This window comes from Neophocaena asiaeorientalis, unplaced genomic scaffold, assembly GCF_003031525.2.
Source record: "Neophocaena asiaeorientalis asiaeorientalis breed wild unplaced genomic scaffold, Neophocaena_asiaeorientalis_V1.1 scaffold31, whole genome shotgun sequence".
NCBI classification, from domain to species: Eukaryota; Metazoa; Chordata; class Mammalia; order Artiodactyla; family Phocoenidae; genus Neophocaena; species Neophocaena asiaeorientalis.
In genome coordinates, this window is record NW_020175320.1 from 5,115,423 (window position 1) to 5,121,585 (window position 6,163).

Consider the following 6,163-nt stretch of genomic DNA (forward strand, 5'->3'; position numbering starts at 1 on the left):
ATATATATATATACACATATGTATAGTTTTTCAGATTCTTTCCCATTATAGGTTATTACAAGATATTAAATATAGTTCCCTGTGCTATACAGTAGGTCCTTGTTTACCTGTTTTCTATATAGTAGTGTGTCTCTGTTAATCCCAAACTTCTAATTTATAAAGTAATCTTAAAAGCAATGAAGGAACTACTCATCATCAACAAGAGAGACAATATCTTCAAAATGATGAGATAAATAATTGTCAAGTTAGAATCCTGCTCTCAGATAGTCTGTTATTCAAGTGTTAGGATGAAATACAGTTTCAAACAAACAACAACAGTAAAAAGATTCAGAGTTTTATCTGTATATGCTTACCAAATAGCTACATACTTCTAATAAAGAGGAATTTTAATCTAGAAGGAAAGAGAGGGATGCAAGAAGCAATAGCGAACATAGAAAACATGGGTAAATTTAAATGAGCATTGACTATGAAAACAATCAAAAAAAAGGAAAAACTAAATATATAAAAAAATGACATAATGGCTGTAAAAAATGTAGTAGAACTATATCACTATACAATATTATGAAACATGAAGTATGATCAGAATTATAACATTGTAGAGCCTTTTAGTATTCGAGAGGAGAGTAGATATTTTGATTAATATCATCTGTTAAGACAAAACATGAATGTTGAAAACATAAAAATACCTATTACTCAAAGTATAGAAATATATACAATATTTAAATCAATAGACCAAAAAGAGAGTAAAAGAAGTATAAGTCCACTAAAAGGAAAGAATGGTATAACAAGGAGGGACAGAAGAGGATCAAGGACATAGAAATGTCCTCCAGAGAGAAGTGACACTATATTTTAAAAGATTGAAACAGGCAAAACTAATGTGCATGAAGGAGGTGTTGCTATAGGATGGCTTCCCCAGGGCAGCCGACTCCAAGATGAAGTTGAGCATGCAATTTTATTAAGCACTGCCTTGCTATCAACACCTGAGAATGGGGAAGGAAGCAGAAATGGGCAAAGGGAGACTTGGTGCTGCAACCCAAGCCCCATGGGGGTTTCCAGAGCCAGAATGGTCCTTCAGAGTTACCTGGAGCTGGACTGAGATGGCCGAGCCTTTATACTCTAACATGGATCAGCCATTGGATGTGAGCTGCCCTGGAAAGTGGTGTGACCTTGGACAAAGGGGCTTTCTACAGTTCAGGCAATCCTCAAAGGGACTGGCCCTCAAAGACCGTCTGCTGATAGCACTCCCACAAGCTGAGGCAACAAGCTCTCCTTGAAGGGGGGTTTGGCACATCACAGGGTCTGCCATATTACCACAAGGTGACTGCAAAACAACAGCGCTCAAAGGAACCCATTTGTCCTGTGATCAACATCCCCAACACTTTCTCTGAAGCCTGCTGCTCAAATTGTCTTGGAAAGAGCAATGACGTTTTATGCCATAATAATAAAAGATAATTCCAAATTGCTAAGCCCCAAATCCTTCTAACTCAAGACTACATCATGTACCTCTTGCTCCCTAATCAAAGTAAGCCAAATAAGAGATTAAGAGCAACCTGGGACTCTTTATTCCTTCACAATTTTAAAGTTTCAGTTTGTAAACGATATAAAAATACCATTATTGTATCTAATATTTTTATCAAACACAAATCCTTACTCGGGCACAGTACTATAATTAAATACCTGTCTCTAGACAGGCAAAAGACTCCAAGATCAGAAAACCATATATGATTGATATCTCATTCCTCATATCAAAACCAGTTCTATTCAAAAGAGACAAGCATGCTTAAGTGGGTACCCTCCAGAGAAATTCAATATAATTTATCTTTGCAAAATATGTCAAGTCAGAAATAAACTAAAAGGCAGATCGACTGAGAAAAAAAATACAAGTAGACATATTGCAAAATTGATTACCTCACAACTGTTATAAGAAATACAGAGAGATGATAGATATACAGACAGACGGCCTCAATGTAACAATCGTGCCCTCTCAACCATTCCAGTCTACTCAACAACTTTACTCATTTTTTGTAATTGGGATTCTGTTGTTGAAAAAACACAAACAGCCAGCAAATATGTTACTAGCCAAGTCCTACAAGTACAGGTTTGAAGAGTTGAATAGACCATTGTTATGCTGAAGACACATGTTGACATTAAGGGGATTTCTCTTGGCATATCGTAATGTAAATGAGGTACCCTCAGAGGGAAGTGCAGCTGAATTTCCTTTTACCTGAAGTGAAATCATTTACCTTATCCACCTTCATGTCGAATTCATGCACAGATAACTTCCAGACCCCTCCCTACACCTCAGGCTTAGGTAAAAACACTAGGCAAAAGTACCCAGATTATTTTGCTTTTATGAAAATTATTGGCAAAACAACCAGCTTTTAGTAAAAGGAAGATGGGGAACGTGGATGGTCCACTAAAAAGAAACCAGCATCTGTACTTTTTTTGAAATTTAATGTGCCTTTTATTTTTACACTGTAGCCCAGGGCTTTCAAGTAGCCAGAAACCTCTGAATTTAAAAGATGGATGTGATTCAAATAACAGTTGTATCTCATACAGATCGAAGAGACAAAATGCACAGATTTATCATTTCTGTTTAGTAATATCATATACATGTGATGTAAACATAATGTAAATATAATGTAATTTTAGGCAGGAGCCTCAAAATATTTCTTTAAATTTATCCCAGGCATGTGTATACACATATATTTGTCTTTAAAATGAACCACACTATTTAAGAGCTATTCCTCTGTGCTCTCTTCATACTTGCTTTAAAAGCCATTGACTACAGTAGGTTCAGAATATTTTGAAATACAGCACTTGGAAGGGGGGTGGTCTGTGAAAAAGGGAAGGAAGGAAGCAAAAGAGGAAGATGGAAGAGGAGGGAAGGCAGGAAGGAAGCGGGAAAAAACACTACACACACACACACACACACACACACACACACACACTCGTAGCTTAGAAAGGGCCAGGCCCTAAACACACCCCAGCACCCCTCCCCAAACATGAGACAACGCTTCCCAAAAGTTCCTAGCGGAGCCTTCGTTAAGCCGTGGCCTGGGTGCACCCACTTGTGCCCCAAACCCCGGGCAGGCAGGACCATCCTGGGGCCGCAGCCCTGCAAACTCTCGGGTACTTCAGGCTCCCTCCCGTGCCCGCTGTCAATCACCCGGCACAGCGCGCCAACCCTTCGCCCACTCCCGGGCGAATTCTTCTGCCTTTCTCCATCCCCCCTTGGCTCTCTCCTTCCCAGGGACTTTCCAAAGAGTTCAGGGCCGAAGGCAGAGGCTGAGGAGGAGCGAGCGAAGAGTAAGGGCCGGCTGGCGGATTTACCACAAGGGGTAGGAACGTTGCGGTCAAGGCGACCATCCTGGCGCGGCCCCATATTCCCCCCCGCGCTCCCTACCAGCGCCGCAGCACCCACACTCTCCGTTTCGGCTTCGCTGTGTGACCGAGTAATAGACGGGGGGAAACAAACCTGCAGCCCACGGGACACCCCTTACCTCAGGCTACCCTCGCGGAAGCCGCCCTCGTCCTGTTCGACGCGCCGCCGCTGCACTGCCGCGGCCGCCGCGCTCTGGACGCGCGGGCTCCGGCTGCGGCTCCGGCGGCGACTCCGCCCGGCGCAGCTAGTCCGTGCGAGGCGAGCGAGCCCTCCGCGCTTCCCTGCGCGGGGCACAAGAGGCAGCGGGGAGACGCCGGCGAGACGCTGGCGCGCCGCTCGCGTGCAGCCCGGCCGGCGATCCACAGCCCGCAGCCACCGCGGAAGCGGGGCCGGCAGCCCCGGAAAGGCGCGCACAAACCAGGGACGGCTGCGGAGCGCGCGCGGACCCGCCGGCGTGGAGGACCTCGCAGGGGCGACACGGACGGCCGCAACGCGGCCCCGAGCTCCTGTCTCCTCAGCTGGCCCTCCAAACTCCCACTCTGTACTCCCACTGCCCCGCTCCCCCGGAGAGACAGCTCGCCGGCGGCACTTGGTCTGCCGCGCTGCGCTCTTCAGCCCGGCGCGGGGAATAACAATTGGATCTTATTGCACGGACTAGATGCTGTGTAGTAGGTTGTAACTGCTGCGGCGGCCACCTGTCAATCCTAAGGAGCAAGGCACACGGTCCCCAGCCGTCTGGCCTCTCCCCGATTCCCCACCCCGCTTATTTTCCTCCCCCACCTACCTCGCCGACCGCCCGCAGTACTCCACCAGCACTAGACCAAGGGAGTTTTGCAAAATAACCCTCACTCTCAGCTGGAAGCTCGCGGCATCTCCCTTCCCTCCCTGGCTGAAGGATTACGCGCAGTCCTGCATGCCTAGCCAAAGCTGGATGCCGAAAAGCCTGGTTTGAACCCCACACTCGCCGCCCCCGCCCCCCGCTCCCATTCATAATCCCAGCGGCGGTCTGCCACTACGCACCCTCCCCCCGCTGGCCGCGCTCGCCGCGATTGGCAGTCCCTGGAACCTGTCAGTCACTCGCCGTGAATACGGTGCTCGAGGCTCCGCAGCCAAGGGTGACACAAAGAGGGATGGGGAGGGAGGGCACTCAGAGCTCGGGTGCGGGAAGGCGAGGGAGTGAGTGGGGCAATTACGTGGAAGGAGCCCGAGGGAGGGTGAGAGTCCGCTGCTCTCTGGTTGCGCAAAGGAGGTCCAAGAGTGGATCAGCGCAGTGCTACTGAGCCAACCGGTCAGATCCCCACCGCGGAGGTGCCCCACCAAGATACCCTGGGAGTGGGTCCCAAAACTTGGGAATTTGTGTGACCCAGCAACAGGCACCCGGGAGCCTGACTGCCCCACCTTGAAAGAACGCAGCTGCGTGGAGGCCTGCCAGCTATGGGGGTCTTGGGGGGCGGGGGGCGTTGTGAGAAACACAGCCTTCCTTTTCCCCAGTTGTCCAACCCTTGCAGTCATGGAAAGAGAGAAGAAAGCTGGCAAGGAAAAGAGAAAGATAGGAATGCAGTTAACTCTGCCTACTGAGCTGCTCCAACAAGCTCGAGACCAGAAAGACCTTAATGGATAAAATTGGCTTATTTCTCAGTTTATGCCAATAAATATTAGGGCACACCCATTTGCAGTGAGCACAACATACTGTGCCAGATGCTGGGGTACAGAGATGATTAGGACACAGTTCCTAAACCCAAGGAGCTCACAGCCTAGTGGGAGAAGCAACTATGAAAGCCCAGAACTGACGATACAAGTATTACACTACAGAAACACATACCAATTACATTAGTGGGAGGAATTTTCTCTAGCTGGAGGGGGAATGGGTCATGGAATTAGATCCCTTTTGAACTGTGCATTAAGGGGCAAATAGCAGTGTCCCAAAGAAGTGGCAATAACCTTCTATTATTCAGCAATTAATCCAAACCAGCTTTACATACCCACTCATTCAAAGTCACACCTGAGTGCTTATTAATGTAGATAAGTAATGAACTCCTGCCCTGCACTGTTTCCCAGTTACAGTTTTGGAGGAAACATTACCAAACACTAGCCCTTGGAGTGTAGAACACCTGGTCCTCCCCAGCTGAGATGCTGCCTTCTTGGACCTGTTGCTTTACATCCTATACCATCTACCTTACCTATTAGCTTGAAATTGAGCCCAAAGCCAAAAATTAATAATATGGAAGCAATGAGCATCTGGAGAGAAGCCAATAAATCCTGCAACACGGTCATGGTTCTGACACAGTCTTTGTAAAATGATGACAATATAATCTCTTTTTCCTGAAATCCAGTGATGATTAATTAGTCAGACTCATTAAATATAAAGAGACCGTTGCCCGAACAGAGCGTGGGATGGGAACCTAAACTGTGATTCAGTCTCAGAAAAAAAGAACCAGTCTGAGTGGCACGCTCCCCCTCTCTGAATATTAGAACTTTGAAAAGTATTAACGATTACTAAAGCACTCTAGGTTATTATATCGTCTTCTGAAAAATATGTCCAAAGCGTTCTTGTTGCAAAAAAAGAATTAAATGGACTCCAGTATGAAGATGATGTCATCGATTAAACTATAAGGCAGAAGAGGCACACATGGAGGGGATAAGAGGCACAGAGGGTTTCCAGGGAACCCAGTAGCAGGTATCAGGGGCAACAAAACTATAATCCTTAAAGATGAGGTAGTTGCTGTGAGATGTAGGAGCCCTATTCCTTGTTTGCAAGAACTGGGGAGCACGGAGCTG

General features: G+C 46.9%; 1 protein-coding gene across 1 annotated transcript in view; it reads right to left on the bottom strand.

Moving 5' to 3' along the window:
* Positions 1-4,294, bottom strand: part of PDE4B (phosphodiesterase 4B) — a 601,255-nt gene extending 596,961 nt beyond the window's left edge. Inside the window, exon 1 of the mRNA XM_024765581.1 lies at positions 4,170-4,294. The gene's annotated coding sequence lies outside the window, so the exon portion shown is untranslated. The remainder of the gene's footprint in view (positions 1-4,169) is intronic.
* Positions 4,295-6,163: the final 1,869 nt, after the last annotated feature.